The 12286-nt window shown below is 52.9% G+C and overlaps 1 protein-coding gene and 1 non-coding gene across 4 annotated transcripts in view; both read right to left on the bottom strand.

The window, feature by feature from the left end:
* The window catches only part of SYTL1 (synaptotagmin like 1), a 444266-nt gene that overhangs the window by 159830 nt on the left and 272150 nt on the right, over positions 1-12286 (bottom strand). The gene's annotated exons all lie outside the window — the stretch shown is intronic.
* On the bottom strand, positions 6629-6735 carry LOC147732718 (U6 spliceosomal RNA). The gene has a single exon (XR_015308805.1). It is a non-coding gene; the product is annotated as a U6 spliceosomal RNA (small nuclear RNA).

The raw sequence follows: 12286 nt of genomic DNA, 5'->3' as shown, positions 1-12286 counted from the left end.
AATCTACAAACAAATACCATTAAAATACGCAGCATGCTGGAAAAAAAGAACGCAAATTTGGTGGGGAATATAGTTCTGAAGGTTTAAGAGTGAGCTACATCAAATATTCAAAAAAGTGCTTAGTTACTGGGGGTGGGGGGAGAAAATCCTGAGCAGTCAAGTGGTTAATGAATGGTTGACCTGTGTATACATCCAGGGCCTCATTTATGAGAAATGACGCATCGCTGCGTGAAAGCAGCGATGCGTCACTTTTCAGTGCACACTCCTTGCGACATTCCTGATGCGTCATATTGAATGTATGACGCATCATGTCGCAAGGAGTTACAGACACGTCAGTATTTCTGACGTATCTGTAGGCGCAAAAGTGACGCATTGCTGGAGTGTGTCACAAAAGTGACACAACTCCAGCAGTGCGTCCTTTCACATGGGGCAAGCCCCATGTGAAAGGGCCAGCGTCAGTCTTCCACCTGCTGTGAGGCAGGCGAAAGATTTTGACGCAACAGCGTCCTTAAAGTGACGCAGTGAAATCTCATAGATTTCACTGCGTCACTTCTACGACCCTTCCTTGCGTTAATACGCCCCCCTTGCATACATTATACCTGGCGCAGGTATAATGTGGCGCAGGGGTTTACAAAGTGACGCATCTACCTAGATGCGTCACTTTGTAAATATGGCACAACAAGGTGCATTTTTTACGCCACTGGTGCGTCACAAAAAGTGACGCACCGGCGGCGTAAAAGTGATGCACAGCCTCATAAATGAGGCCCCCAGTACTCTAACTTTCAATTCCCTTTCACACTGTACCAATTGCTGTGATGAATACTATCCACAGGGTCTTCTATGCAAAGCTCTTCATGTAAGCCCAATATAATTGGGTTGACATTTTAGTGAAACAAAAGCACCAGCTTTGTTTAACTTGAGCACATATTGTTGTGTAAAATGTGGATAAACCAGGTTCATGCTTGGCATTTTACCCATTAAACACCCTAGTTCCCCCCCAAGTTTGATAATGTACAAAACGAATAGAAACACTTGGGGGAGGGGGGTTATAGGATATAGACGTAATATGTTGTAATATGCAACCACATTTATTATCCAAAGCATAATCCATATGGTATACATGATACTGCTCCAAGCGCGCACGGCACAAAACAGAAAAATTTGTGACCGTTCTTCAACATTAAGTTATTTAATGTCCAAACAAAGTATTCTTCATAGCCAACACTTTTTGAGACTTTGCGCTTTTTCAAGGGCTGCCCATTACCCTCGTCCAATCTCTCATTAGAAGAATGCCCATGTTACTGAAACCAATCTGATAGCCTTCACATGATAGACAATTTACTCCAAGTTATTAAAATGGCTAAATAGTCATTTGCTATGTCAACTGCAGCCACACAGAATTCCGTTCCTTCCAATTATGAGCAGTTCTGTGTTTCCTCCTCTCTTCAGTGTCAAATGAGAAATGTGTTCTTGCGTACAAAAAGGACACAAGTATTCATTGTATGCTAAAATGTAGCACCAAATGCTGGTTTTGCAGTTCATGTAGGTACGCATATTATTTGTGATTCGAAATTAGAGTACTTCCGCAAAAATGTTGTTCGTGGTGCTCCCGACCAAAGTTGCACCAGAGGTCTTCTGCATGAACCTACTTTGTCGAACTATGAATTGTTGTAAATGAGAATGGGAGACTTTTACAGCTGAACTATTGCTACTTTTAAGCAAAAATGAGGAGCATAATATACATACACCGATGCATTTGTTTTTGTGCATGTTAGGAAGTGTGTGTCCAGGCAGGGTGGGTTTACCATGATTTTCGTGTGTTAACTTTATCATGTGCGAGCAACTCGTAGTTTGTGAATTCCAAAACAATAGTAAATGTACACAAAAGTGTAAGTTTACCTTTGTGAATCAGGCCAATTGTATGGATTGTATGTTGAACTTAACCCCTTACCGCCGCGGCCCTGGGGGGGTAGGAGGGCCGCGTGGCGCCGCCATGCTCGTGACGGAACCACTCCGTCACGAGCCACGGGCGCACAATGCAACGGCCGCGCAGGCGCAGAATTGACGCCGCGTAGGCGGGGCGACCGCGCCGTGACGGAACCACTCCATCACCAGCACAGCCGTGCTCGTGACGGAGTGGTTCCGTCATGAGCAAGGAAGGGGTTAAATAGTACAATGTAATGCTAACAGATGACAGGATTCTCTTTTTTTCTATGTCAGTCTAAATTGAAAAACATATATCCAGGGAAGCAATTTTCAAGGTTATCTTACTTTACACAACTAGTGCAAATAAAAACAAACATATCCAATCCTTTATTTGCATTTTATTCTTATGTGACAGGTCACATCAATGAATAAGCCCCATGTGTACATGCCGTTTGGAGAAAAAAAGAGGACTCTCTTTGTAATCAAAGAGCATGGGTGCAGTCATTTATGGCCGGTTACAAACCACAGTTTCCGTCCGCATCTCCCCAGTGCAGTGGCGCTATTGACGAACAGCAAGCACATATGATATGTGCAGCCCTGTCCTGTCATTAAGGGCAGAGGGTCCCTGCCCCTCCACCTTTTTCCGTTGGAGGAAGAGTTTCTGTCACGCTGAGCAAAGGTCAGGCTGTCAGACACTCCATGTGTGGGCATGTGAGGCTAAATGCGCAGGCATCTGGACCAAAATGTGCCGCGCTGAAGATACCACAGGCCGAAGGGCGTGGCCTCCTCAGCCTAGCAAAGACTTCTGTGCCCTTCCCCCAGGGGCAGCCTTAGGCATGTTCAAGCTGTGTACCTGCACAGGGCCACCAAACCCCAGGGGCCACCACACCAATATATAGCCTTAATATAATAATCCTTTCAGGGTGGATACATATTTGCGTGGTGGCCCCTGGCAGGGATTTGGCGGCCTCCGGCTCTGTTCCACTTCCAAACACCTTGACCCCCCCCTCTTTACTGGCCTCCTCGCTCCGCCCCGCACGGACCTCCTCTTCCGGGGTCCCCTACCTATGCTCCCTGCCCAGGGCCATCCATGAGCCTAGAGCCGCCCCCGCTTCCCCTCGAGATAAGGGGGAACTTCATTGATAGACTTCGACCTGGGTGCTTTTGATTTAAGCTATGACGTGCCCAGTGCCTAGTGTTGATCAGTGACTCTCGTCACAAAGTGGGGTGGGGTCAGAAGTTCTCACTGACCATATCCTACTAAGCTAAGGAAAGCCCACCTCTCATTGGTGACCTTTGACTAAGTCAGCCAATCATATGAGAGGGCAGGATCTCCCTTCTGTCCCTTCCTTACCCCCAAACCACCAGGAAACAACAGAGGCTTCCCTCCTGCCACCAGAGATCACCACCGCAGCCCATTATTATTTTTTTTATGTTGGATGCTTACATATGTGTGTGTGTGTGTATGTATGAATGTTTGAGTGTGTGCCTGCTGTGAATGGGGGTGTGTGTATAGGCCAGATATGAGTATGTGTATGGAAGTGTGAAAGAGTGTGCGTGTGTATATGCCTGCCTCATCTCTTTTGCACATTACGGGCCACCACTGGAGAAAAGTGCAATATATATATATGCAAGAAAATATTAGAAGATATACCTGAGCACGGGAGGGGCTTCAGCCACTGGTGTAACACAAAATGATGAGCCCCACTGCAGAATATATTGAAAGACCCCTGAGACGCGCCTGTGTTGTAGATATTCCTAGACCTGAGGTTGAATGGGGGCACCAGAAGGTTGGCCCACTTCCCCCAATGTAGTGGCTGCAGTGGTCTGCATTTTCCCCTGGGTTTACCACTCTCTCTTAACACCCCCATAACCTCCGACATACAGTAACGGAATTAGACTTCTGTTTCTTGAGCTTTCAGACACAGACCAGTTTTATAAGGTTAGTTTATTTTCAGCAAAGGTGTGCAGCTCTACTACACACCTCTCAAAACCAATCTGCAGTGTTGGCTTTATCACAATCTATCAAGGGTTTCAGGGTAGGGCAGGAGAGCAACTGAGGAACCTGGGGAGGGGGGAAAATACACCAAAATGAAACAATAAAAAAAACTAAAAAAGTCACAAAAGAGGGAGGGATAGGGAAACTCAATGGATGAGCAACAAAGAAAGGGGGCATCACAGAGAGGGTGAGGGAGGGTACGTGAGGAGTAGAGCAGCCCACGAAGTAGAGAACAAGAAATGCGCATGCGTTCCCAAGAAGTGCTGGAAAAAATGAAAGAAGTAGATCCTTGAACAGAAGCATTGGAAAGATAGAAGTCATCCATTTGAAAACATTGTAAAGAAGCTATTCTTCATGGTGGCTACAAACACAACAAGAGGAAGAAAAGCCATGCTAGAGACTTCCTGGCTGCACCTCCCCTGATACTTTTCAGTGCTAACAGGCTACATGCAAACTCAGACAGTTAGGTTTTCTTTTATTTAAGTTTGTTTATGAGTTTTCTCCTTCCCCAATATCTTACGGACCACATGAGACTTAGCAGTCGTGCAATTCCAAAGGCTCTGCATAAGCCGGATTAGTGGACACGATCCAGGGAGGGCCTGTACGAGTGAACTGGTGTTGAGAGGTGTGTGTTGTGCGCTTCTGGGATTCTCCTGGAGTTGACCCTGCAGGGTTTGTATCTGACACTTAATCACTTGTCCTGACATGATTTTGATGTGCATGACACTTGTATGTTGATTAGATGGCCTAGCAGAGGTAATGTCTTGGATTCTGTATGCTTATTACAAAATGACAGTAAACATGTTAAAAAAATAATAAGAAGAAAAGCCATAGAACAGGAAGCAAGAGAATCATATTAACAAGAAAGTCAACAAATGGTAAGCAATGGGCTGGCTCACACCCACTGTAAATATTGGCATTGTCCACAAAAGGGTTTTTACAACAGGCTGTCAGCAGGTAAGACCTAAATAGCAAGCAGAACAAGCATTTGCAATGCCACAGTTCTCACATTAGTGAAAGTTTGAGCTATTGGTAATGAAAATGATAATGCCCCGGTTACTTACCGGTAATCTTCATTACTCCGAGTATAGTCTTCCTCGCCACATGATTTACATAGTGAGCTTTAGCTCCACAACAGAACCCTCCAAAGCAAAAAGAAAACACCTCCCACCCCCTCCCAACATGGCCGACCAGTCCCACCTGACCTCTATAAGAGGCGGACCGGCCCAACCAACAGCCTGATCTACCAAGCAAACAATGAAGCCGATAGCCAGACAGGGAGGGGGGGAGGGAACTCATGTGGCGAGGAAGACTATACTCGGAGTAATGAAGATTACCGGTAAGTAACCGGGGCATTACCTCCTCGTTAGTCTTCCTCGCCACATGATTTACATAGTGAGCCAATACCCAAGCCAACAAGGCTTCATTGACCACCCTAAGAACAACACCACACGGTGATGCAGAGAAACCAACACAAGGTTGATGTAGTACAAATGAAAAGAAAACAGGGATCATAGGAAACCTGAAATCAAGACCTCCAGGAAAAGAAGGCCAACCAGGAGTCGCAGCTCCAGCACTCAGAACGGCCCCAGCGAAGTCCCCCCGGGACTGCCAGAGACCCACGTACCAGGCGGGGGACGACCACGCCGAAGCCAGATAAAACTCCACCGAGGAGACACCCATGAAGGGGGCCCAGGGAACAGAGCCACACCCCGCGGACCGACCCTGGACCCCCGCCGGATCCACCGAACCCAGCGAAGCGTAGGGAAGGATGCTAGCCTGTGTAAGCCGGCGAACCAAGGCGGAAAGAGAGGGCTAGTGGCCCGAACGAACCGGACCCAAAAGACACCAATAGGCCATCCCACCGGGAAAGGGACGACGAGCGGTCAAGAGAAACCAAAACCGCACACCGGACAACCAGCACGGACAAGAGAGGAACCTCGTCGGCAGGGAAAAGGCGGTAAAGACACCACCCGAGCCCGGTACACCAGGGAAGGAACCCCGGGAAGGAAACGGGGGACACGCCGGAGGGACAACCTGTCCGGCAAAACCCGCAAGAAGGGAGGGGCGCGGAGGCACGACCCCCGCACGCCCCTCCGCCCAGCAGACACCCTGCCACCAGGAATAAACCCACCTAAAAGGTGAGGAACCGCAAAGCCACCGAGGCCAGGGGCACCAAGGGCGGACCCTGAAGAGCTCGTAGAACGAGAGAGAGAACCCAAGGGGGAGACAGGTAGAGCGTCCGAGGGCGACGGAGAAACAAACTCCGGAGCCAAGCGAGCCACCAGGGAAACCAGCCCGTCGAACACCGGACTGCGGAAGGCCCGCAAGGCAGCCCCTCGGGCCCCCCGGGAAGAAGGAGCCACGTAAATACAAGACCCGCAAGGGGTCCACGGAGGCGCGGGCAACACAGCGCGCCAGAATCAGGCCTGCAGACGGAGTCAGGCCAGCCGAAGGAGCCGGCCAACACTGACACCGGACCAACCACGGAACGGGAAGAACCGGGCTCCGCCCGTAGGCCCGGACCGCCAGCTCGCAAAAGGAGAGGGTACCAGGGGCGGCGGACCCCGCCGGGAACCCAAACAGGAACGCTACCCGAATGCGCGCGCCAACCATGCGCCGGGGCCCTGTCAAACTGCACCGTAACGTTCCAACAGTAGTTCACTCTCAGCCGAAGCGAGCACCCAGGAGCACCCCGGCCCGGCATTTATGGAACGCAGTACGAATACGCGTGTCAGCCTTGCGCAGGGGCCATGCAAATCATCTCTGTATCGTTCCAATTTTAGTGTATGTGCTGCCGAAGCGAGCACCCAAGCGGATCCAGCAGAGGACCCGCGATAACAGAGGGTACGGGGGAAACGCGTACAGTAGACCGAAAAGGTCAAGCGGAAGACAGGGCAACCACAATGACCCGGGCGGAGAGACTAGAACTTGGGCAGGAGGACCGAGACCCCCTCCGTGAACAGAGCCACCGGAGGCAGACCGAGTCGATGCCCCAGGCGCCGAAACACCACCGGGGTCAGGGCGAGACCAGGCAACGAAGGCCAGAACCGACACAGTCGAACCGGCCCCATCAAGGCGGACCCCGGGTGAAAGACCGCCCGAAGGGACAGGACAGGCGGCAGGCCGACCGACCCCCGAAGCACTGGTGCAAAAGACGGCAGGCCAGGAGGACTGCCAGCAGCCCCCGAAGCACGAGGAGCTGCGAAACTCAGGAGATCCCAACGACCCCCAAACGCCCCGGCCATACCCCCCCCGAAAGAACCAGAGGGAAGAACCGGGACCAGGCACATGACCCCCGAAGGAGGACAAGCCCGAGACGGGGGCCGAAGGGACCACCGCACAAAGTGCAGGGAGCCGACGGAGGCGAGACACCGCCTGACGAGACGCCTCACCCACGAAAACGACGAGGCCGAGAAGAACCATACGTCCATACAGGGGACACCCAGACCCCCACCCGGCGAAGAAGCTCCACCAGGCGGGCCAGGAGCACAGTCCCCACCCACGGGCCCAGAAAAAATCCACAGGCGAGACAAGGGAAGGAGAAGGTACCCTAACCTTCCGAGAAGGCGGATCCCGCGGAAAACCGCAAGACTGGACACCGGCCAGTAAACCCAAAGAGCCCAAGACCCCTGACAGCAATGTCCCAAGAAGGGATGCAACGGAGGCGACAGCCCCCCCCCCCCCCCCCCCCCCCCCGGGATACCCAGGGAGGGAGATGGCCGAAAGCCAGGATCAAGGGGCGAACAAAACGGGAGCGGCCGTACCAGCACGAGACCGGGAAAAGCCAATCTTAGTAATAGTGCTGCTGAAGCGAGCACTCGAAAACCCGGGCCCGGAAGCCCAGAACACCCCACGTGAAGGCTGACACCCCGAAATCCGGGGGAAATGTCGAAGGGCCCCATCCCAAGAGAAGGCGAGACGCCCTCACCCCTAGGGACGTAAAATACCGCTGTGGAACCCCTCCAGGCTCTCCCTGTGAGGCGTCCACCCCTGGGCACCCACAAGGTGGAGGCCAGGCATCCTTAGCGTTGTGGGGGCCCTCCTGGAGATTAAGCAAGCTATTGCCCCGAGTTGCAGAGCGGGACTCCATGGTAGGAATAGGCCCCGAGGCGAGGACAATCAGGTAGGTGGAATTTTTGAGCCCAAGACCCGACGAGGCGGGGAATTGAACACTGGTCCCGGGCTAGACCTCCGCATCAGGGTCTGCTGCTCTAATCATTGAGCCACACTTCTCCACAACCTGGCGCGTGACCACCCAGCACAGGGGCCACGCCAAAAACTTCCGTCGCGTAAGCGACCCAAGAAAAGCGCACAACACCCCCAAGGGTCTCAAGGCGCCGGAATGAATGCCTAAAGCCAACCGCACCCGGTATTCCCAGGCCGACTCCCATCCAGGGACCAACCAGGCCCGACCCTGCTCCTCTACTGAGAGCGTACGAGACCAGGCGCTTACCGGGCGGAACGGCCCAATGCCGCAGTGGTACCCTCTGGCACAATCAGGTGGAGGCAAGGCAACCTAAGCCTCGTGGGGGTCGTGCATGCGACAAACACACGCCATTGCCCCGAGAAGCAGAATGGGAGGCCACGAGTGGGAAGGGCACCGAGGCGAGGAAAAAAAACGGGCCCTGGCACCCCATGAACTGAAGACCCCCCGCGGCAGGGGACCGACCCCGGCACCCGGGCCAAACCACCCTGGGATAGCTCTGCAGCCCTGGCAGGATTCGAACCCTGGCCTGTGAGGGCTGTCCGCACCAAAGGTACAAGACCTACCTTTGAGCTATAGCACCTCAGTACCCCCATGGAGTAAAAAATGCAGCCGCACCGAGCCACTCCGGAAAGGGGAGGCTCCGTCGATGGTGACGGAAGAGGGGCCAGGACTTTATGAGGTCGAGTATGGCATCCTGAAGAGGACGCATCAGTCCATTGAGCCAGCAATCTGGCTCCACGCCCCAGACCGCACAGTCCGCGGGGGAAACACGGGCCCCCCGGATGACAACCGGAACAGCCGTTCCTGAACGCGCCCCAGGCGCCGGGGACAATTCCCCGCATCAGCAGAGCCGCCCGAGGACGGCAGACACTAGCGGAGTGGGTGGCCAACAAAACAAACATCAATGCCCATGCAGGAACGGATCCTTCGTGGGGGCAGACCCACCAACGGCATAAGCCTCACCTGTGAGCTCCAGCGCCTCGGACCCTGTACCCTAAGGGCGTCAGCACCGCTCCGCGTGCCGCCACGCCTGCCGCCTGCAAGTGAACCTACAGCCCTGGCCGCTACAGAGGCCGCACCTGGCCGAGCGATGCCCCGCCCCCAAGAGGCGGGAGGCACCCGTAGCCAACCCCCGCGCTGCAACCAGCCGCGGGACCCAGGAAATGCTAGAAAACCCCGTCAGGAGGCGGAAGCGACCAGCGCCGTGATCCGAGGCTGCAGACCAAACACCCGGGTCCGACCAGCAGAGCCTCCGAGGACCCGCCGACCGACGAGGTAGGTGCAGTCCGCAGCTAGGCTTCGTAGTACCGAAGAACAACGGTATAGGCAAGCGCCGAAGCGATTTAAATGTAGCGCGTCACTCCGGCTCTGATTTCCGCCGCAGGCGCCCTGCGAGGGGCAGGGCGCGCGGATTTAGCAGCGCATAAAAAGACAGAGCGGTTTGGGGCATAGCCAAGAACATGTCCCACGTGTAATGGTAAGAGTGACTAAGGTCCGGCGCCATCACCCGGGTAACAAATAGCTTGCCTCGTGCGAGGCATGTTACACGTAGGCAGGCCAAATCACGGGGGCATGGCCTGGGGCCACACACTGTGATGCGTATATGGTAAAAGACTGGAGACGCCGGGGATTGAACCCGGCGCCTCCTACATGCAAAGTATGCGCACCACCACTGAGCGATTCTTCAGCAGACAGGACTACCAGGGAAACGCACCGCACTAACGCGTGCAGGGAGAAAGTGGATCCAAATGCGTAGTGGAGTCGTAAAGAGTGACTCTATCATTGGAATAAATTTACAAAAGGGGGGTGGTGATGAACAGAGTGTCTGAATTGAGCAGACCACTCTTACCCAGTCCAAAGATCAGGGCTTGATCCATCACCGTTATTTATCTCACTGCCCCATCCCAGCTCAGAACCTGGCTATATGCAAATCAGTCTGTCCCTGGCCCAGTGCATCATGGGAACAGGGCAGACTAAACTACCAAGCCAATTCTTTACCAGAAAGGAGACAAGCTACCGGGGACCGGTTTCTGGCATTTCAGCCTCTTCGGCCCGGCTTGCTTGAATCCTGATGGAGCAGTGAGAAAGGGACTCATGTCTGAGTATACCCTGCCACACCTATAGTGGCCAAATCGATTTACAAAAGGGGGGTGGTGATGAACAGAGTGTCTGAATTGAGCAGACCACTCTTACCCAGTCCAAAGATCAGGGCTTGATCCATCACCGTTATTTATCTCACTGCCCCATCCCAGCTCAGAACCTGGCTATATGCAAATCAGTCTGTCCCTGGCCCAGTGCATCATGGGAACAGGGCAGACTAAACTACCAAGCCAATTCTTTACCAGAAAGGAGACAAGCTACCGGGGACCGGTTTCTGGCATTTCAGCCTCTTCGGCCCGGCTTGCTTGAATCCTGATGGAGCAGTGAGAAAGGGACTCATGTCTGAGTATACCCTGCCACACCTATAGTGGCCAAATCGATTTACAAAAGGGGGGTGGTGATGAACAGAGTGTCTGAATTGAGCAGACCACTCTTACCCAGTCCAAAGATCAGGGCTTGATCCATCACCGTTATTTATCTCACTGCCCCATCCCAGCTCAGAACCTGGCTATATGCAAATCAGTCTGTCCCTGGCCCAGTGCATCATGGGAACAGGGCAGACTAAACTACCAAGCCAATTCTTTACCAGAAAGGAGACAAGCTACCGGGGACCGGTTTCTGGCATTTCAGCCTCTTCGGCCCGGCTTGCTTGATCCCTGATGGAGCAGTGAGAAAGGGACTCATGTCTGAGTATACCCTGCCACACCTATAGTGGCCAAATCGATTTACAAAAGGGGGGTGGTGATGAACAGAGTGTCTGAATTGAGCAGACCACTCTTACCCAGTCCAAAGATCAGGGCTTGATCCATCACCGTTATTTATCTCACTGCCCCATCCCAGCTCAGAACCTGGCTATATGCAAATCAGTCTGTCCCTGGCCCAGTGCATCATGGGAACAGGGCAGACTAAACTACCAAGCCAATTCTTTACCAGAAAGGAGACAAGCTACCGGGGACCGGTTTCTGGCATTTCAGCCTCTTCGGCCCGGCTTGCTTGAATCCTGATGGAGCAGTGAGAAAGGGACTCATGTCTTAGTATACCCTGCCACACCTATAGTGGCCAAATCGATTTACAAAAGGGGGGTGGTGATGAACAGAGTGTCTGAATTGAGCAGACCACTCTTACCCAGTCCAAAGATCAGGGCTTGATCCATCACCGTTATTTATCTCACTGCCCCATCCCAGCTCAGAACCTGGCTATATGCAAATCAGTCTGTCCCTGGCCCAGTGCATCATGGGAACAGGGCAGACTAAACTACCAAGCCAATTCTTTACCAGAAAGGAGACAAGCTACCGGGGACCGGTTTCTGGCATTTCAGCCTCTTCGGCCCGGCTTGCTTGAATCCTGATGGAGCAGTGAGAAAGGGACTCATGTCTGAGTATACCCTGCCACACCTATAGTGGCCAAATCGATTTACAAAAGGGGGGTGGTGATGAACAGAGTGTCTGAATTGAGCAGACCACTCTTACCCAGTCCAAAGATCAGGGCTTGATCCATCACCGTTATTTATCTCACTGCCCCATCCCAGCTCAGAACCTGGCTATATGCAAATCAGTCTGTCCCTGGCCCAGTGCATCATGGGAACAGGGCAGACTAAACTACCAAGCCAATTCTTTACCAGAAAGGAGACAAGCTACCGGGGACCGGTTTCTGGCATTTCAGCCTCTTCGGCCCGGCTTGCTTGAATCCTGATGGAGCAGTGAGAAAGGGACTCATGTCTGAGTATACCCTGCCACACCTATAGTGGCCAAATCGATTTACAAAAGGGGGGTGGTGATGAACAGAGTGTCTGAATTGAGCAGACCACTCTTACCCAGTCCAAAGATCAGGGCTTGATCCATCACCGTTATTTATCTCACTGCCCCATCCCAGCTCAGAACCTGGCTATATGCAAATCAGTCTGTCCCTGGCCCAGTGCATCATGGGAACAGGGCAGACTAAACTACCAAGCCAATTCTTTACCAAAAAGCAGACAAGCTACCGGGGACCGGTTTCTGGCATTTCAGCCTCTTCGGCCCGGCTTGCTTGAATCCTGATGGAGCAGTGAGAAA

This window comes from Lissotriton vulgaris, chromosome 2_1 (genome assembly GCF_964263255.1).
Source record: "Lissotriton vulgaris chromosome 2_1, aLisVul1.2, whole genome shotgun sequence".
In the NCBI taxonomy this organism is placed as follows: Eukaryota; Metazoa; Chordata; class Amphibia; order Caudata; family Salamandridae; genus Lissotriton; species Lissotriton vulgaris.
This window is presented reverse-complemented; position numbering and strand designations above follow the sequence as displayed.